General features: G+C 44.8%; 1 long non-coding RNA gene across 1 annotated transcript; it reads right to left on the reverse strand.

Annotated features, from left to right (window-relative positions):
* Window positions 1–12,632: 12,632 nt before the first annotated feature.
* Window positions 12,633–17,911, reverse strand: LOC115098068. The gene is made up of 3 exons (XR_003858408.1): window positions 17,504–17,911; window positions 14,199–14,256; window positions 12,633–13,086 (listed from the first exon to the last, which is right to left on the reverse strand). It is a non-coding gene; the product is annotated as an uncharacterized LOC115098068 (long non-coding RNA).
* Between the last annotated feature and the right edge of the window lie 4,359 nt (window positions 17,912–22,270).

A 22,270-nucleotide genomic window follows, 5' to 3' on the forward strand; every position in this document is an offset into this window, starting at 1 on the left:
TCTAAGAAATTAAACTATTAAACCAGGCCCTAAACACTAATACATTTCCTATTGGGAAAACAGAATAAGCCAAGCTGCTATAAAGCCTCACACAGAAATAATTGTAAAGCTATATTAAAAATGTTACAAAACAGCTGCTGAACAGAATAATATCCAACAATTAAAAACTCATAGAAACATAGAAATGATGGCAGAAGAAGACCAAACGGCCCATCTAGTCTGCCCAGCAAGCTTCGCAGTTTTTTTTTTTTTCTCATACTTATCTGTTACTCTTGGCTCTTAGTAACCTTTTGGTTCTATTTCCCTTCCACTCCCACCATTAATGCAGAGAGCAGTGTTGGAGCTGCATCTTAGTGAAATATCTAGCTTAATTAGTTAGGGGTAGTAACCGCCGCAATAAGCAAGCTACACCCATGCTTATTTGTTTACCCAGACAATTTAATTCAGTCTTTGTTGGTTGTTATCTGTATATAGATCCACTTTTCTTCATTCCCCCTGCCGTTGAAGCAGAGAGTTATGCTGGATATGCATTGAAAGTGAAGTATCAGTCTTTCTCCCCTGCCGTTGAAGCACAGAGCTATGCTGGCTATGCATTGAAAGTGAAGTATCAGGCTTATTTGGTTTGGGGTAGTAACCGCCGTATCAAGCAAGCTACTCCCCGTTTTTTTGTGAATGTAAATCCTTTTTTCCACATTCATTCACATCCTCTAGACTTTATGAATCCACAGTGTTTATCCCATGCCCCTTTGAAGTTCTTCACAGTTCTGGTCTTCACCACTTCCTCCGGAAGGGCATTCTAGGCATCCACCACCCTCTCCGTGAAGAAATACTTCCTGACATTAGTTTTGACTCTTCCTCCCTGGAGCTTCAAATCGTGACCCCTGGTTCTGCTGATTTTTTTCTGACGGAAAAGGTTTGTCGTTGTCTTTGGATCATTAAAACCTTTCAAGTATCTGAAAGTCTGTATCATATCACCTCTGCTCCTCCTTTCCTCCAGTGTGTACATATTTAGATTCTTCAATCTCTCCTCATAAGTCATTCGATGAAGACCTTCCACCTTTATGGTCGCCTTTCTCTTTACCGCCTCCATCTTGTCTCTGTCTCTTTGGAGATACGGTCCCCAGAACTGAACACAGTACTCCAGGTGAGGCCTCACCAAGGACCTGTATAAGGGGATAATCACTTCCCTTTTCTTACTCGATATTCCTCTCTCTATGCAGCCCAGCATTCTTCTGGCTTTAGCTATCACCTTGTCACATTGTTTCGCTGACTTCAGATCATTAGACACTATCACTCCAAGGTCTCTCTCCTGCTCCGTGAACATCAGCCTTTCTCCCCCCATCGAATACAGTTCATTCAGATTTCCACTCCCCATATGCATGACTCTGCACTTCTTGGCATTGAATCTCAGCTGCCATATCTTCGACCACTCTTCCAGCTTCTTTAAATCCTGCCTCATTCTCTCCACTCCTTCCGGTGTGTCCACTCTGTTGCAGATCTTAGTGTCGTCCGCAAAAAGACAAACCTTACCTTCTATCCCGTCCGCAATGTCGCTCACAAAAATATTGAACAGGACTGGTCCCAACACCGATCCTTGCGGTACACCCCTTAACACCGCTCTCTCTTCAGAGAGAGTTCCATTTACCATCACACATTGTCTTCTGTCCGTCAACCAGTTTGCAATCCAGGCCACCACCTCAGCACTCACTCCTAAGCTTCTCATTTTATTCACCAGTCTCCTGTGCGGGACCGTATCAAAAGCTTTGCTGAAATCCAAGTAGATGACATCGAGTGCTCTTCCTTGATCCAATTCCTTGGTTACCCAGTCAAAAAAGTAAAACAGATTTTTCTGACAGGATCTTCCCCTGGTGAATCCATGCTGCCTCTGGTCCAGCTATTCTCCCAACTGTAGATAGTTCACTATTCTCTCTTTCAACAGTGACTCCATTACTTTTCCCACCACCGAAGTGAGGCTAACTGGTCTGTAGTTACCAGCCTCTTCTCTGTTCCCACTCTTGTGAAGCGGGACCACCACAGCTCTTCTCCAATCACTCGGCACCACTCCCTTTTCTAGGGATCTATTGAACAGGTCACACAGCTGACCCGCCAGCACATCTCTGAGCTCTCTCAGTATCCTGGGATGAACTTCATCAGGCCCCATGGCTTTGTCCACTTTCAGTTTCTCCAGCTCTTCCCATACATTTTCTACTGTAAATGGAGTTACATCTACTCCACTCCCCTCCAGTTTCTTGTTAACTAGTGGCGGTCCTTCTCCAGGGTCTTCTTTAGTGAACACAGAACTGAAGTATTCGTTTAATATTTCTACCATTTCTTTGTCTTTCTCCACACATTGATCCTTTCCACCTTTCAATTTCACTATACCACTTTGAACTTTTCTCTTTTCACTGATGTATCTGAAAAATGTTTGTCACCTCTCTTTACCTCCTTGGCAATCCTCTTTTCCGCTTGACTTTTTGATGTCTTGATTAATTTCTTTGTCTCCCTCAGTTCTACCAGATATTCTTCTTTGTGCTCCTCCCTTTGGGATCTTTTATATTTCTTGAATGCTGTTCTTTTAGCCTTTATTTTGTCAGCCACCTCCTTTGAGAACCAGATAGGTTTCATTTTTCTTTTGCTTTTCTTTGCTTTTCTAACATACAGGCTGATACAGTACACTGCGCTCCGACGGAGCGCACTGTTAGCCTGCTCTTGGACGCGTCTTATTCAGTAAGGGGAGGAAAACGCGCGTCCAACCCGCGGCACCTAATAGCGCCCTCAACATGCAAATGCATGTTGATGGCCCTATTAGGTATGCGCGCGGGATACAGAAAGTAAAATGTGCAGCCAAGCCGCACATTTTACTTTCAGAAATTAGCGCAGACCCAAAGGTAGGCGCTAATTTCTTCCGGCACTGGGAAAGTGCACAGAAAAGCAGTAAAAACTGCTTTTCTGTGCACCCTCCGACTTAATATCATAGTGATATTAAATCGGAGGTCCCGAAGAGTAAAAAAAAGTTAAAAAAAAATTTTTTTAATTCGGCCCGCGGCTATCGGGCCGAAAACCCGTCGCTCAATTTTGCCGGCGTCCGGGTTCCGAGCCCAAGGCTGTCAGCAGGCTTGAGAACAGACGCCGTCAAAATTGAGCGTCGGCTGTCCAACCGTTGACAGCCGCCGCTCCTGTCAAAAAGGAGGCGCTAGGGACGCACTAGTATCCCTAGCACCTCTTTTTGCCTGTTTTTACCACCAGGCCTAATTTAAATACTGAATCGCGCGCACCGAAGAGTGGCCGGTGCACGCGCCAGAAGAGCGGGCATGCGCTCTCCCGCGGACTTTACTGTATCGGCCTGATATAGATTAGTTGCCTTGGTAATTGCTCCTTTTAGATTGGTCCACTGTTGATCCACATCTCTCTCGTTCTCCCAGCCTTTTAGTTCTTCCTCCAGGTACTTCCCCATTTCATCAAAGTCCGTGTTTTTGAACTGCAAAACTTGGGTCTTTGTGCTTCTTTTCCGTATCCTTTTTGTGATATTAAACCATACCGTTTGATGATCACTGGTGCTGAGGTGGGCGCCTACCTGGACATCAGAGACATTATCTCCATTAGTGAGCACTAAGTCGAGTATAGCCCCCTCTCTCGTGGGTTCCATAACCATTTGTTTGAACAAAGCTACTTGCAGGGCATCCACTATTTCTCTACTATTATTAGATTCTGCAGATGGGATTCTCCAGTCTACATCTGGCATATTAAAGTCTCCAACGATCACCACTTCTCCCTTCTTTCCTATCTTTTGGATGTTTTCAACCAGATCTCTGTCCAGCTCTTCCTTTTGGTTTAGAGGCCTGTAAACCACTCCAATAAAAATGGATGTCCCATCTTTTTTTAGGTCGGCCCATAGTGCTTCTTCATTGCCCCATCTTCCTTGCAGCTCACATGCTTGGATATTGTTTCTGACATAAAGAGCCATTCCTCCCCCTTTCCTATCCTCTCTGTCCTTCCTTAACAAGTTTTGCCTGGTATTTCCGTATCCCAGTCATGAGATTCCGTAAACCACATTTCCGTGACAGCAACAATGTCCAAGTCCGCCTCCACCATTAGGGCTTGCAGATCTGGGATTTTATTGCCCAAACTACGAGCATTTGTGCTCATAGCTTTCCAGCTTTCTTCGTTCAGGTTACTGCTGTTCCTGGACTCCTTTTGTGACCTCTTTAGTTGAGTTTTGTTATCCACTTTTCCCTTTGTATTAGTGCCTGTGATGACAGAGTCATCCATCACAGTGAGCTTTTTTCTTTGGTTTCTGATCTGGAAATTCTGTATGCATTGAGTTTCTTCTCTCTTTTCAGATAACACTTCAATCTTTTTCTCAAGAACTTCTTCAGTATTTAATACAGAGAAGGCATTTTGTACTTGTTGCACTAGATACAGTGTGTGTCTCCTGATCACAGGTCTAATTCTACCAGACTTTTTTAAGTTCCTTAATGCCCTGTGTGAGTGGGGGGGGGGGGGGGGTAGAGTTATGGGCTGCACAGCTGTCAATAATGGGTGTCTGTGGGTCACAGGTCTTATCCTACTTGAGCCCACAGTAAATATCTTTTTCCTTGACTTTTGGTTATTCTGTGGTAATGGGAAATTAATTCCTGAATAATGTAAAGTGGCTGAGACTTTCTTTATTGAAGCTAATTCAGCTTTAATTTCAGCCAGCTCCTTTTCCAAGGTAGAGAGTTCTGAACAAATGGGGGCAAGCCTTAAGTTTCCATATGATTACCCTCAAATAAAGGCTCCACAACAGTTGCCTTGGATAGTCCTCATTTTGGTTTGTTTGATGGATAGCAATTAGGGAAATACTAATTTACCTTGTTGCCAACAATGAATTTAGGCAGACTATATTAGAAACACAAACCTAGGGGTGGGTAGGTAGAGGGGTAGGGTTGGAGGGTGTTAAACAGTTAAACCTTGGTTAAGCTAGTTACAACCGGACCTTTCTGGAATTTAGTTGGTCCTTTGTTTTAATTTGATAGCCAGCTCTTTATGCCCCATTGTTCTTATCAAAACAGAGATTATATGTGACACTAAATCTAACTAAGAGATAGATTGTAACAGATAAAAAAAAGCTGTAATGTTTTTTTTTGTTTAAATCTTGAACACAGCAGAGATACCCAAAAAACAGCTTAATATACACTTTTTATATCTGACTATAATGAAAAGAAAGCAATTATACACAGAAGCAATTATACACAGAAGCCTACTATAATAATTTTAGTATTAATCATGAAAAAACTTATCTGCCCAGGCAATAGCCAGTCTCCAAGCTGTGCGCTGCTTGCACTGCTTGCAATGGAGGTACTGGTTTGCACAGTTAACTTCTCTCTAGTTCTGAGATAGCCACACCCCAAACTAGGTACAACCGGACCTTTCTGGAATTTAGTTGGTCCTTTGTTTTAATTTGATAGCCAGCTCTTTATGTCCCAATGTTCTTATCAAAACAGAGATTATATGTGACACTAAATCTAACTAAGAGATAGATTCTAACAGATAAAAAAAAGCTGTAATGTTTTTTGTTTAAATCATGAACACAGCAGAGATACCCCAAAAAAACTCATAAAAATTATTAAAACATGTCCAAATATCAATAAAATATTTCAAAACATAATACCCAATAATTAAAATGGCAGTCAATCAAGAAAAATAAAATTTAAAAGCCACCTTTACTTACCCTCTCCTCAACTCTCCTACTCCTTTTCCTTCCAGGCCAATAGCACTCACCAGAAGCAGCAAGGGCTGCTGAAGCTCTGTCCTCACAGTCCTCTCTTCCTTAGCACCCACAACCAGCCACTCACACACAAACACACCCACACCCCCTATTAGATCCCACGACCAGTCTCGGTCTCTCTTACACCAGTCATCTTCCTGACCAGTCTCTCTCTCTCACACAGAAACACATCACCTCCCTGACCAGTCTCTCTCATCACACACATGATCTCTTATATACAAGCTCTCAGTCACACACAAATGCTCTCATACCCATTCACACCAGCTCTCATCCAGGCATCGATTCACACCCACAAGCTCTCAACCAGGCTTCCATTCACACACACACACACAAGCTCTCACCCAAGCACCCATTCACACCATCTCTCACCCAGGCTTCCATTCACACTCACAAGCTCTCACCCAGGCACCCATTCACACCCACACACATAAGCTCTTGCCCAGGCACCCATTCACACTCACACACACAAGCTCTCACCCAGGTACCCATTCACACACACACACACACACAAGCTCTCACCCAGGCACCCATTCACACACACACACACACATACAAACACACAAGCTCTCACCCAGGCACCCATTCACACACACACACACAAGCTCTCACCCAGGCAGTCATACACACACACACAAGCTCTCACCCAGGCACTCATATACACACAAGCTCTCACCCAGGCACTCATTCACACCCACACACAAACTCTCACGAAAAACCTCTTCTTCCTTTACTGCAGGGATGGTCTCCAGTTCCACAGCAGCTTTACTCCAGCGGGCTTTCTTTTTTCGCCACTACAGGGATGGGCTCCCGTGGTGGCCTCGGTTGGGGTCGGATTTCCTCTTCACTGCTACAGGGATGAGCTCCCGTGGCGGCCTTGCTTCATCGGGGTCGGGTGGCGGCTTTGCTTTGGAATTCAACACTTCCATTCCTCCCACCCCACCCCTGGGCTATGCGATGCCTGCCTCACCGGCCAATCAAAGGCTTCCTCCCTTCTTCCTACTCCCACCAGCAGGTAGAAGGGAGGAGGCTTCCGATTGGCCTGCGCGGGGGCAGGCAGAATGAATGAGGTTTACCATTGGGCAGTGGGGGTAGGAAGAAAGGAGGCTTCCAATTGACCAGCGGGGGCTGAAAAAGGGAGAAGGAAAGTATAATGGGGCAGTGGGCCACCGAGAGACGTGACACACCTGCCAGTGCTTGGCGACACACCAGTTGAGAATCGCTGCTCTAAGTGTCACTCGGTCATGCCTCTCCCTAGAGGCAGGTGAGCCAAGCCCAGGAGTCTGGTTTAACTCCAATAGCCAAACACTAGGAAAGCAGCAAAGATGCACATAAAATGCACACACTTCTTGCCATACAGTGACCATCACCTAATCCTGGTGTGAGATTAATGCTGTGAATGTGAGTAGTATTGGGTGTTCCAAGAATAATAGTGTGGATTGATTTTATGATAAAGTTTATTGATTTGTTCTATTTAGGGAGATACTTAGAAAAGATGCTTTGTTAGTTTCCTGGCTGGCTGGTGTGTGTGAGGATTGCTTTATTACTTGCTTGCCTGGTGAAAAGATAGTGGACCTCATGTGCCACCTCAATAACATTTTAGAGAATGTTGGACAGGACCCACTATCTTAGTACATATGGGCACCAATGACATAGGAAGGTGCAGGAGGGGGGTTCTGGAAGCTAAATTTAGGCTCTATCGGGCTGATACAGTAAAGCATGGCCGCGGTTACCCTGTTCACTCACATATACACATGCTTTTTCTCTCACTTATATAGGCTCTTAATTACACATTTACACACATGCTATCTTTTCACGCTTACACACACAGGCTTTCAATCACACACATACATGCTGTCTTTTTCTCTCACACACACTCTCATTCACATGCTTACAAACATGCTCTCGCTTTCTCTCTTTCTCTCATTTACACACATTTACACACAGGCTCTCAATCACATACTCACATGCTCCCTCACTAAACCAGCTCTCAATCACACACAGACTCACTTGCTCTCTGGTTCTCTCATTTACACACAGGCTCTCAATCACATACTCAGATGCTCCCTCACCTAAACCAGCTTTCAATCACACACAGACACACATGCTGTCTCTCTTACTTATACACACAGGCTCTTAATCATACATACACATGATCTCTCTCACACACAAAGGATCTCAATCATACACACATACTCTTTCACACAAACAGATTCTCAATCATACACTTACATTCATGCTCTCTCTCTCTCACAGGCAGGCTCTCAATCACAGACATACTCTCTTTCACATATACAGGCTCTCAATCATTCACATACATGCTACTTCACTCACACACATAGTTATCTTTTCATATCTGCTCACTCTCAGAATATGATAGGTAATGTAGGAATTGTTAATATAACATGGTTTGACCACGCTTCGGTTTAGGCAGACCTGCACATACAAGACCCTAATCCAGGATTTCGCCCCCGGAGACTTAACGGCATACTTAAAGATAAGACTTTTGCGTGTCGCTTGGAAAATCAAATATCTGATTATTTCCGGGAAAATCAAACTGATGACATGTCCCCTTTCACTATATGGGAGTGCTCCAAAGCGGTGATCCGCAGGCTAGTTATCGCTAGAGCTGCTCATTGCAATAAGGAGAGAGAGAGCAAATGAACCTCCTTACTAGCCGACCTTGCGACACTGTCACAACAACTTAGTGCCACTCAGTCTGAACCCATTTATCACCGATTTATTGCGGGTTAAGGATGAATTAAGATCTCTTGACAATATGGCCTACAGCCACCATATGATGATGTTAAAACAGCAATTTTTTGAAGGGGGCAACAAGGCAGGAAGATATCTGGCGAATCAATTACCGGCGGCTAGGGCACAAACAGTGGTGGCAGGGGTTAAAAATGTTCAGGGTCGTTCAGTTACGTACTCTGATGGTATTAGACAATCTTTCAGAGTTTTATGAACAGTTATACTCTCAAGACATGTCAATCTACGTCTCTGCAATTGATCAGTATTTGGAATCAGTATCACTGCTAACCCTCTTAGTTTCTCAAAAGGAGTTTTTAGACAAATCCATAGAGCCATCCGAAGTCTTCAGGCAATAAAAAAATTAAAACCTGGAAAGGCACCAGGGTTGGATGGATCCACTGGTATGTACTACCGTCGGTTTTCCCATAATATCGCTGGCCCACTAACAGATATGTTCAATGCCCTAAGAGGTAAAGGACCTAATCTCTAAAGAGGCCAATACAACGGGTATCAGTTTTGGCCAAGCCGGGGAGGGACCCAACACAATGCAGGTCCTATAGGGCCATATCACTCATTAATATTGATTTGAAAATTCTGGCTAGAGTCCTTGCAGCACGATTAAATAGTGTGCTACCAGGCGTAGTGCACTCTGACCAGATAGTATTTGTCCCTGGAAAATTGGTGGCGGACAATGTTAGGCGAATAGTGGACATTATAAATCTAGTTCATCATGAGCGCACTCCCGCTGTCCGCCTTTCATTGGATGCGGAAAATGTGTTTGACCTTGTGCACTGGTCCTTTCTCTTTCAGACACTACGGCATATGGCCTTTGGTACTCCATTTATTAATTGGTTAATGAAACTTTATGAGTGTCCTCATGCCAGGGTGAAGGCTAATGGTCGATACGGGAATCCATGTCCTATTAGACGTGGCACTAGATAGGGATGTCCCTTATCCGCTCTGTTATTTGCTTTATTTTCAGAACCCTTTATTACGTGGATTCGACAGGCCATCAATATACATGGAGTCCAGAAGGGTTCCAATCACTTCAAAATATCGCTATTCGCTGATGATGTTATGCTAACACTAACGGACCCAACTTCCTCTCTACCAGGAGTAATGCAGGAACTAGCTCAGTTTATCTCAGTCTCTGGATTGAAGGTCAACTATGACAAATCGAAATCTTAAACCTGACGCTCCCTCAAGATGTCGTCAAACTTTTATGACAAAGATATCTATTTAAATGGGTGAACTCATCTGTGAAATAACTGGGAGCCCGTTTCGGGCCACATACTGATCAATTGTTCGCACTCAACTACACTCCTTTTCTCCGTACTATCCAAGGGAATATTGACTGTTGGCTACAACACACGCACTCTTGGCTAAGTAGATTGGCAATTATCAAAATGAACATCTTACCCCGTTTGTTATACTTTTTCACCACCATCCCCATTTATATACCTTCCTTTCTTCTCAAAAAGTGGCAGCAAATGATATGCGGTTCTATTTGGCGCAAGTGACCCCCTCGAGTAGCCAGGACTACCCTGTACCTCCCCAAAAACAGAGGTGGTCTACAATTACCAAATCTAGCATGGTATTTTAGTGCAGCACAGCCAAGGGCACTGGTAGTGCTACACCAAACAGCAGAGATACCACAATGGGTCATGTTGGAGCAGGCCCGTTAGGAGAGCTACCGATATCGATAATCCCATGGCAACCGCAATCTACCTGGGGTCCTATTGGTTATCTAACAAGCTCCCTGGGCACCACCCTTAGAGTGTGGTGTCAATGAAAAGAGCTCTTAGTAGGTAAGGAACTATACTCGAACACGACCCACTTATTTACTAATACTCTCTTACCACATTCCCATCATAATAAAGTCTCACTGGCATGGAAAGCGACAGGGATTATTAAGTGGGAAAATGTGCAATCACAGGGCACTCTTATGACCAGTGCGCAGCTTCAAAGTCACTACTCCTTAGATGCAGTAGATCTTTTACTATACGCTAAACTCCACTTTACGCAGTGGCACCTTGCGGTTGACGGATAATCTATTCGGAAAAGAAAGTCACATGTAAAACACAGTTCATTGGTTTACCCTCATAGATGGGCTAATGTACACTTTCGCTAGTTTAGCGTTTATAACTTTTATGCCGAGAAATCTCTGGCTGCCCATTCAAAATTCAATCACAGGGTAACCGTTTTTTTGAACCGTGATTAACACTGCCGCTTATGTGCTGCCGTTTCTTTAAAGCAGAACTTTCAAAAAAAGATTTTTCACAATTGTTTTAGAAACATTTTTTTCTTTTTTTTCAAAAATCTCCAATTATATCCGTATTTCCCGTCAGATTAAATGATTGTACTTATCTCATTAATGTAGCAAAATTGCTGCAGTCCATTGAGCGTCTTTAACTCGCTCTGCTAATTTCTGGTTAGCCCAAGTCTATGGAGCGTACTGAGCTCGCTCTGTCTTGATTGCACGACAGAGCGAGCTCAGTACGCTCCATAGACTTGGGCTAACCAGAAATTAGCAGAGCGAGTTAAAGACGCTCAATGGACTGCAGCAATTTTGCTACATTAATGAGATAAGTACAATCATTTAATCTGACGGGAAATACGGATATAATTGGAGATTTTTGAAAAAAAAGAAAAAAATGTTTCTAAAACAATTGTGAAAAATCTTTTTTTGAAAGTTCTGCTTTAAAGAAACGGCAGCACATAAGCGGCAGTGTTAATCACGGTTCAAAAAAACGGTTACCCTGTGATTGAATTTTGAATGGGCAGCCAGAGATTTCTCGGCATAAAAGTTATAAACGCTAAACTAGCGAAAGTGTACATTAGCCCATCTATGAGGGTAAACCAATGAACTGTGTTTTTTTCATGTGACTTTCTTTTTGGGATAGTATTTGTATTAAGTCACAATTGTTCCAGTTTTCTCAAATAGGGTAATCTATTCGAGCATTATTGCAGAAATGTGTTAGTGTTACGTGATGTGATTTCCAAAGTGTATACTCTTCTTAATGGTAAGAAGACCAGCTCATTAAGACATCGTGCCTTGTGGGAATCTGATTTCGACCACTTATCAGATACGGAGTGGAACTCCATATACCTAGCGGCTGGTAAATGTTCCATCTCCACTGGGTTGTAGGAAAATTGCTATAAATTATTATATCGCTGGCACTATACGCTAGTTACTCTCCATAAATTTCGTCCAGCAGTCTCACAGTACTGCTGGAGGGGGTGTGGGGAAGTTATTATCATATCTGGTGGAAATGCACTAAGTTGGCTTGTTTCTGGCCATTGATTATAGATTGGATATCCCGGATACTCCACACTCCACTAGAGTTTAAACCTTGGCATGTATTACTGAGAGCACCTATACAGGGGCTGAATAAAGAGACACAACGATTTGCATTACAAATTTTTATTGCAGCTCGTACAGAATTAGCAGCACACTGCCCAGTTTGGCTAAAATACAAAACAGACTACATGCATGCTATCAACTAGGCCGCCTCACAGCGGTTCACCTGGATCGCCTGCCGGCTTTTCATAAGGTTTGGGATCCATATCTGCAGTGGTTGGAAGCTCAGCAATCGGCATAACTGTATCCACATAGCATTCTCGGCATGTATTCAGGTCTTGGTGTATATTACCTGTGTGGGTGGCATTACCATATGTTTGGTCATGTACGTATGTTGGATAACTTTTATATTCTTTCCATATAAGCAGAATGCTCCCTTTATGCAACTGATTAGCATGATATTGTAAATCTCCATTCCTTTCCTATGTATTTCTCTTTCTTTTCCCCAATGTTGTATACCTGGTAGCTGGGGGAGGGGGAAGGGGACTGGGGAATGTACTATCATAATTATCATAAAACCTTAGCTATGGATGCTAGTTCATTGCTGACAATTGTGTATTCCATTATTTGTATTGAATTGTAAAGTTACTGTTATGAACCTCATTTGTTATCATTGTCAATAAAAATGTTTAAACAACAAAAAAAAGAAATGGGTCATTGAATCAGTACTGTAGAGGTTACTTGGTAAATCAATCAGGAGCCTGAGGGTTTTTTTTTAATTTTTTATTTATATTCCAACTTTCAGCACTTCAAAGTGGATGACATTCAGGTACTGTAGTTATTTCTCTATTCTTAATGGGCTCACAATCTGACCCTGGGTCCACAAAGAGTGGTGATAGTGGGATTTAAACCCTGGCTTCCAGCCCACTGCTCTAACCAATAGTCTTTTACAGCCAGCGAGCAGAGGTGTTTTAGGGATGGAGCTGAGGCAGAGCTGGAAGGGCGGAGTCAGCAGAAATTCAAATGTCCCTCGGATACAGCACAAAAGTCGAGCCACACACTTGGAAAATTATTCTTGGCGATGAGCAGGAGTTGTAATTGTTAGTATAATTTGCCTGGTATATTGAGAGAATGTTTTTTTTTTATTCAGATGATCTTCAGCCGGTCAGCAGGCGGCAGTATAAGAGCGCAGTGTTCCACTGGCACCAGGAGCTGGAGCTGAGGGGATGAATCCCAGGACCGATGTCTTCACCCTGCTGCTAAGGCTCTGAGAGAGAGAGGCTGTAACACTGAGAGAGAGATGCTCGTTTCAGCAGACATTGCACTGCTGCTGAGGATCTGTTAAGGGACAGAAGGGGCTGAGAGAATGAGAGTTGGAATTAGCAGAAAGAGAGAGAGAGACCTGTTTCAGCTGGGAAGTACAGCTGTGGGGTGACAGGAAAAGGTTGCACAGGACCCTCATATCTGACTGGGAAGGATGCAGCATTTCACTCTGCAGACAAACTGTTAAGTACCAGCAGTTACTGTCCTTTTTCTTTTTTCCTCTTTGCTGTTTCCAGTTTTTCAAGCCTTTTGCGTTAACTGTAAATCCTTTTCTTGTATATAATAACAAACATTCATTTATTAGCACTGGTTCTATGAAGGATTAGTGACAGGTGAGTTAGTACTGGGTGTCAGCAGGGTCCTGCACCAAGTCTCACACAGTTCTTTCAGGTTTTTGTGTCAGGTAGAGCTGGAGTAACCAACCAGCATCTGAATCAATGAGGTCTTCTGACCACAGATTGTGCTAATAAATAAACATCTGACTGCTATTTAGTGATTCCTCAGTTGTTATATTTATTATTTTGTCTTTTCTGGGTGCCTTTTCTAAGGTCTAAGCTCCTCCCAGAGGAGGACCTAGTTTAGGGTAGCGAGTGGACTAAACCATTTGCTATGGCTCACTGGAGTAACTATAGATGGCAGACGGTTCCCTGTGCTCTGAGGGACTCCTCGTCTCTGAGAAATCACTGATTAGCACTGTGAAGTCCCTGAATACCAACAAAACGTTTCTTCATTTATATTTATAAACTAATAGGTCCATGCAGCGGTGCCGAGAGCAGGAAGTTAGCTGGACTTACCCAGGTACGAGTTCCCGCTGGATAGATCCAAAGACAGTGGAGTAAGTGTATCTAGCTAACTTCAGGGCTGCTACCCAGCTAAATATAACCCCCACACCCGGTCATCTCTTTTTATCCAGGTAAGTTAACCATTCATTGGCCCACAATTTTAACACTTTGCGGTTTGTCCTTCTAAATTCCAAACTCAGCCGGACAAGCCCGCTGACCACGGACCTTTAAAAGTATTACAGGGCACAAAGTGATGTTTGCAAAGGCTCCTTACCTTGTCTTCACTGCAATCACACCACACACACACGGGATACGGGATGGCAAAGGAAAATCTAATGCACCGGTGCAGAAGTTGGCAGGACGAGCGGAACCAGAAAGAGAAAGAAAGGAGATGTGTGAGCATTTCCTGATGTCCTATTTTCCATCTGCGGTACAGGCATTGATCTTGGTTATCACAAAGTTAATTGTGTCCATTTCTGTATACAAGGTAAGGGGCAAGTTTTCAGAAGAGCTGCTGAGTGGCCACAAGCGTTAATTACGTTTATTGGATACATTTTCAATCACAGCATGGCGGCTGGAAATGTTCCCAAATTTAGCTTAGCCGGTTCAGCACTGAGCAGCTTCCTGAAAACTTACCCTGAGCAGCTCCAGAGAATCTACCTTCATTGAAGGACCTGCCCCTTCATCTAAAAAAAATACCCACCTGTCCCATGACTCCAGAGCTTACTCCAGCCCCAGAGCCCTCCCATACCATGACCCATGACCTAATAACCCCTCCCTAAAGCTTACTCCAGCCCCAGAGCCCTCCCTTACCATGACCCCTGACCTAACCCCTCCCTAAAGCTTACTCCAGTCCCAGAGCCCACCCTTACTATGACCCCTGACCTCACCCCTCTCCTGACCCCACAGCTTACTGCAGCCCCAGAGCCCATCCTTACCATGACCCCTGACCTCACCCCTCCCCTGACCCCAGAGCTTACTCCAGCCCCAGAACCCACCCTTACCATGACCTCACCCCTCTCCTGACCCCACAGCTTACTCCAGCCCCAGAGCCCACCCTTACCATGACCCCTGACCTCACCCCCTCCCAACCCCAGAGGCCCACCCTTATGATCCCTGACCTCACCCCTCTTCTCCAGTCTTTGACTGCATGTCCCCATCCCCCTCCCATGGGGCTTACATACACTGTGGTTATTACCCATGACCTGCCAGTGATAGAGCACAAACCTTGGCCATCGTGCATCCCCCAGCAGGTAATTCCTTCCCACAGAGCAATTTCACTGCTCCATCTTACAAGAATGTCCCTCCATGCGGACTGTGCACCCTCACCATCAATCGGGCCCGCACTGCCAGTGAGAGGATGATGCCTCTAGTTTGTAAATTGCATAATACTTTACATCTAAAGGCCAGCAAGGTTAGATAATGTGTCTGAACTTAACAATAAATGGAATAACATCAGTTATTCTCTCTCTGCTGCTGGAGCTAGATAAATAATATAAGAAATGCCATTCTGGATCAGACCAAAGGTCCATCAATCCCAGCATCCTGTCTGCGAGTGGCAAATCCAGGTCAGCAGAATCCCAAGGAATGGATTGCTCGCCCTCATTAAATTTCATCTGCCATTTAGGTGCATTAAAAATACTTTATTTATTTATTTTATTTATTTTTATTTTTTCTATACCGACATTCTTGTAGAGATACAAATCATACCGGTTTACATTTAACATCAATTTCGTCATGTAGCGGTACAGAGAACTAAGTTAGAAATTCAAAAGAAAAAAAAATTTAACAGGAAAAAAATGTAACACTCTGGTCTAAAAAAAGCCTTATAAGATCAAGGGAGATTATTATTATTATTATTATTATCAATGTCTCTATTCACCTTCCTCTCCCTCACCACCTGGAAGGGGCAGGGATTGATAGGGGAGAAGAAGATAAAGGTAAACCCAGGAAACTCGGAGGGCATTTGTTTTACTAAAAATGTAGATTAAATTCACTTCCTTCCTTCTATTCAGTTTAGAAATGCTGTTACTTCATTAGGACTCACGTTTGATAACTCATTAAGTTTTGCTCCTCACTTCCCTTCTAGTACAAAGATTTATTTTTATTTTCTTAGGCTAATTTGCAGGCTATCATGGCCTCTCTTACTTCCTGATGAACCTGCAAGGTGATTACGTTAATCTCAGCTGGCATTACTTCCAGTTCCCTCTCCTAGAGAAATTTGTCTGGAGCATGCAAGAAAGAGGGGGTTTTCCTATTTAGCTGCGTATTTTGGAATACTCTTCCTGTCTTTACATACGGGCCGATATAGTAAAATCCCCAACCTTGTTCTCCCCTCTCCTGTGCGCGCAATTCAGTATTTTAATTTATTTTAATTAGGGCCGGCGGTAAAAAGAGGCGCTAGGGACACTAGCGCGTCCCTAGCGCCTCTTTTTTGACGGAAGCGGCGGCTGTCAGCGGGTTTGACAGCCGACATTCAATTTTGCCGGCGTCGGTTCTCAAGCCCGCTGACAGCCACAGGTTCGGAAACCGGACGCCGGCAAAATTGAGCGTCTGGTTTTCGACCTGCCAGCCGCCGGCCCATTTTAAATTTTTTTTTTTTTTTACTTTTTTAAACTTTCGGGACCTCTGACTTAATATCGCCATAATATTAAGTCAGAGGGCGCACAGAAAAGCAGTTTTTACTGCTTTTCTGTGCACTTTCCCGGTGCCGGCAGAAACTAGCGCCTACCTTTGTGTAGGCGCTAATTTCTGAAAGCAAAATGTGCGCCTTGCCTGCACATTGTGCTTTCTGAATCGCGCGGGAATACCTAATAGCGCCCACAACATGCATTTGCATGTTGTGGGCGCTATTAGGTTTGGGGGGAAGGTTGGACGCGTGTTTTGGACGCGCTGTTACCCCTTACTGAATAAGGGGTAAAGCTAGCGCGTCCAAACCGTGCGTCCAAATGCCGGCTAACAGTGCGCTCCGTCGGAGTGCACTGTACTGTATCGGCCTGATAGTGAGAAAGAATTCAGGATTTCTAGGAAAAGCCTTAAAACTTGGCTCTTTAAAAGAGCCTGTACAGTTTAATTTCACTCAGATTATTTTTATTTTGCTCTGGAGATTGAGTTTTGTTCATTTCTCTGTTACTGATTTCCTGTTGGATTGTTTGTCAAGTTTTCTTTTTAATTATGATTATGATTTATTACCTTGATTAATCACAAAAGGAAATCAATGCAGTGTACAAAGAATAAAATAAACAGAATTCCCTGCTATAAATAAATGGCCGTAATGAATGCATCCTGTTAAAACTAGTAACAAAGACATAACCAGGGCTGACAAAGAAGAGGGAAATCCTATAGGGCTGCATCAAGGGACAGTGAGTGCTGTCTGCATGCTGCAGCCCTTCCTGCAACCTGCAGGTTTAGCATGAAACACTAACATCTTCTCTAGAAAGCCCCAGAGTTGACCTTGAACTACTTTTTTAAACATTTTGGACAAGACAGGCAAACTTGAGATAGGACAATACTTTTCAGGAATATTTGGGAGAAGATGGGTAATTTTAAAAAAACGGACAGACTGTAGCTGTAACTTACCGGGTTCTGAAATGGGATTGATGGTGGGAAACGGGAAAGGGGAAGGGGGTTAAGGATGGAAGGGGCAAGGGAGTGGGAGGTTGGTGGGGGGGGAAGGTGAGGGGACACATTCATACACATTCATGCACATTCACACGGGGAAGGAGGAATGGGGGCAGGGGAGGGAGTTACAGGGGTGGGAATAGGGTAAGGGGAGAACAAGGTGTGGGGATGGGAGGGGAGGGGGAGCAGTCACTCAAGGGGAGGGGAGGGGAGGGGGTACAGTCATTCGGTCTTCTTCATTCTTGCTTTTTTTCTTCATCTGTTAAAGAAAGGTTCAGGCTTTAAAATGTGTAAGGCTGAACGCACATCACCATTATATACAGGGAGGACAATAATGAAAGTCATTTCCGGGGGTAAAGCGCTCTTTTATCCACAGAAATGGGCTGTTTGGTTATTGTCCATCCTCTACACAAGTAAATGTAGGAGCAGATATCAAGGCTTGGGCTTTTCCCCATGTAGTTTTGTAAATATTTCTGGTTTGGGGTTAGGACAGGGGGAAAACTATATGCAGAGTTTTCCTTTAACAACGTGCCCTCACAAAAAGCAGGCATGGGTATTTTTGAGGGGGCAATAAACAAAGCAAATCTAGATGTGTACTGTTGCATTCATTATCACTGCAAACCTCCAGGTTAAAATTCACATGGGATTGGCCAGACCTTGCATACTTTGATTATTTAGGTCAAGGCTGTGAAACATCCAGACCCAGATGAGACCCACAGCTCAGTCCCAGGCAGCCACTGCCAGAGCCCCAAACCAGAGGTTCATGACTCTTCCCCCTCCCCCCCATAATCAAATGTTCATGGCAGGAGCGAGCAGGATCTGCTGCCACAGCTTTGGTTCATCTCCCCACCTTCTCCTTGAATTAAATGTTCATAAGGACTGGAGAGTGGCACAAGAGCTTCTGCCTCATCCTTGGCTCCTTCCTGCAGCCTCCCATCCCCAGCCACCCAGAATTAAATATTCATGGCAGGAATGAAGAGCACACATCACATCTATTCCTTTACCTCCCTGGAATAAACATTCATAGCTGAAGTAAAGCAAAAGCTGCATCAGTTGACACTTGGAAGTTAAACCCTTGCTCACTTGCTTGGATCTTGAAGGTCCTAGCAAGCACTGCAGAGGCCTTGCCTGCTCCTGCACTTGTGCCTCTCTCCTGACAACCTCCCACCCACCAACTGGGTTTCCCAAGTACCCTACCACCTGCTCCTTCATGAGGGTTTTCTGAGGACATTGTGACTCCCTAAACCTGGGGTTTCACAGAATCCAGACAAATAAAGACTGTACATCCACAAAATACAAGAATCACTGAAAACCTCACTTACCTAGGATCCACAGTGCTAATAGGCAGAGCTTGTTATGAAGGCAGAACAGTGAACCCAAAGGATTTTAAATAAACTGCATTACAAGCAGGGGAAGAAGAAAAGGAATTTCACAGTAACTCCAACTGGTTTTTAAGTGAACCTTTTTGCAGAGCTGAATGCTGCACCTGTCTCAGTCAGCTCTGAGGGTGCTGATAAGATCAGCTCAGACTGTACAACTGGCTGCGCTTCCTTAGCTTTACAAACTCTGTCTGTCCCTATTAACCCACAGCGCTGTCTCCCTCAGGGACCCTCAGCACCAATGACTCTAATGGTAATAAAAGGGAATTTTACATGGGAGGGAAATAATATTAACCACTAAAAGTGTTTTGCTAAAAGGAGAAGAGAGGGAAAAGGAAATCATAAACAAGACAGAGAAAGGAAAGGAAAACTAGAGAACAGCAAAGGCAAATGGGCAGAGAGGAAAGAGCAAAGGAGAAAAAGTAAGATGGAAAGGGGAGAGCAGGAGATAAGGCAGGGAGATTGATGAGAGAGGGAGGAGGGGAGATATGGAGGGAGGAGGGAGAGCAGAGGGAGCATTGGAAGGAGGGGTGGGAGGAGTTGTTACAATATTCAGTTCCAGGTAGAGTTGTTCTGTGCTGCAATCCTCCTCCCCTTTCTCCTCTCGCTTGTAGTTCATTTCCATGTTGAGTCAATGCTCCTTCTCTTTCTCCTCTCGCTTGTAGTTCATTTCCATGTTGAGTCAATGCTCCTTCTCTTTCTCCTCTCGCTTGTAGTTCCTTTCCATGTTGAGTCAATGCTCCTTCCCTTTCTCCTCTTGCTTGTGGTTTACTTCCAGGAGCTTCAGGTCCTTTGGTCTCTTGCTATCCAGAGCCCCAATCAGCAGAAATGCTCACTGCTTACTGTCATCCTTTGCATAACAGATACCCTGGCAGCTTTGCCTTTTATTATGTCACCTCCTGTCATCATAACATCACAAGAGGGGGGGAGAGACCATGTGAGGCTGATGGTGAGGGGAGAGGAGAGGTGGCAGAGGAGGAGCAACTGAATTCAGTTCAGTACAAATGAATTAAAATAATCTGAATACAATAAAGAGGAAAGTTGCCCCATGCCTGCATCACCAGCGTGAACCCTGAACTCCGCCCCTCCCTCGTAGTCTCCAGCTCTGTCTGTATGGAACTTGATTCCTCCCCTCTCATTCTGCACTCTCAAGCTCCTCCCCCCTCAGGCTGTGCTCTCCAGCTCTGCCCCTCTGTCTTTCACATTGTGCTCTCCAGCTCTGCCCCTCTCTCTCATGCTGTGCTCTCCAGCTCTGCCCCCCTCTCTCTCATGCTGTGCTCTCCAGCTCTGCCCCTCTCTCTCTCATGCTGTGCTCTCCAGCTCTACCCCTCTCTCTCTCATGCTGTGCTCTCCATCTCTGCCCCTCTCTCTCACACTGTGCTCTCCAGCTCTGCCCCTCTCTCTCTCACGCTCTGCTCTCCAGCTCTGCCCCTCTCTCTCTCAGGCTGTGCTCTCCAGCTCTGCATTAACCCCTTACTCGCCCACTTGCCTGCCCCCAAAGAGACATATTGGTGGCAATGGACAGCACAATCTTCCCGCTCCCCTCCCCTGGATCTCCTCACTCTCTGGCTCCTATCGGAGAAATAGGAGGAGGAGGAGGAGGACTGAGGCCTTGCAGATCCTTCAGTGCATCCTCCTCCCTCCTCCTCTGAGACCTAAATGGTGCAGTTTGACCCCCTTGGTTCAAAGCAGGATGCTCAGGCGCAGTAAAGGAGGGAGGATGTATCACGAACACTGCAGAGTCACTGTCCTATTCCTCTTCCTGGTTTGCCGATATTACCCTCTGAGTGAGGGGGTCCATGGGCATGGGGAGGTCTTGTAGAGTGTTAACCTGAGATTGTGGGCTGGAGGGAACAGAACAAACTGATTGATTGGGGAGTGAACCAAGAGAAATGGGGGGGTGAACTGGGGATGAGAGTAGTGAAGGGTTTGTGTGGTGGAAGAAGGGAGGAAGCTAATGTATCAGGGGGAGTGAGGGGTTTGGGAAGAGTGAATAAACCATGGAGAGTATCAGGGTGAGTGAGGGGCTTGGGAGGGGCAAATAATTTGAGTGACCAAGGGGTTTATGGGGGGGGGGGAGCCAGGATGAGTGAGGGAATTAGTTGGTGGGAAGAAGTGAAGGAGAGAGGGTGAGGGGGTTAAGGGGGCTTTGGAAAGGGGATCAGGGGGAAGAGCAAGTGAAAAAATGGAGTGAAAGGGGCTTTGGAAGGGGGGATAAAGAAAAGAGAGGATGGGGGTGTGATTCTGCTACCAGACATCTTAATTACACACTTCCTACACTTCACAGTATTTCCCCATCCTTGGATTGGCTTTACTGCTGGTAGAATGAATGATGCATGAAATGTCTGTCTCTCGCCCCTGATCCTCTCTGCACTGCATTTTTTTCTCTCTTTTCCTGTCTGAGCTCAGCCTCTCCCTGACTGTAACTCCCATGTCTGCACAGCCCATGCTCTCTGCTCACAAGACAATGCAGCGAGAGGAAAGCAGAAATCTGATCTTGTTAGCAGGACCAGAACTTTCTGATTAATCGTGGCGCAGTCAGACATTAAACTGAGGGGGGATCTTAGTTAACTGATGGTTCTGGATGCTGGTGCTAATCAGTCTACAGCACTCCTAGATGTAAACAGCTCTCCAGCCCATCTCAGTCCTGTAATTTGCTGTCAGATTAAAGAAAAAAATATCTCTGGAAAACTGAAGAATCGCTGACCTAGAGGATTGTTTTACTTCCTAAATATTTTATAATATCCTATAAATAAATCTTCCAGAGCTTCTCCACATCCCTGCATCATATGGATTTATTCTCTTGTGAGTGCCTCTCTCCTAACAATCTCCCACCTACCAACCAGATTTCCAGTTACCTATGGACAAGTAGCCTGTCCACAAACTATTTCCCACATCTGCTCACTTTGAGCCTCACACCATGACCACTTATCTAGACCAGACGTGGCCAACCTTTCACGCACCAAGACTCGTGGAATCAGAATTTACCAAAGATCCTCAGCAAAGGGGGTCCCAATGAGTGGCCCTCATCCCTTCCAATCTCTCTCTCCCAATCCCCCCACCCTGTCCCTACCAGTCTCTCCCTCTCTCATATCCTAATCCCACCAGTCTCTCAATCCCCCCACCCTATCCTACCAGTCTCTCACAATCCTCCCACCAGTCTCTTCCCAGTCCCCCTATCTCTCGCCCACATCCTCTTCCCATCCGTCTCTCTCTGAACTTCCACCCTGTTCCTACAAGTCTCTCAATACCCCATCTTATTCCCACCAGTCTCCGCCAGTTTTCCCAGCCTGTTTCTTCCAGTCTCTCTCTTTCTACTCCCCACCATTCTCTCTCAATTGTCTCA

Source organism: Rhinatrema bivittatum, chromosome 8 (genome assembly GCF_901001135.1).
Source record: "Rhinatrema bivittatum chromosome 8, aRhiBiv1.1, whole genome shotgun sequence".
NCBI lineage: Eukaryota > Metazoa > Chordata > Amphibia > Gymnophiona > Rhinatrematidae > Rhinatrema > Rhinatrema bivittatum.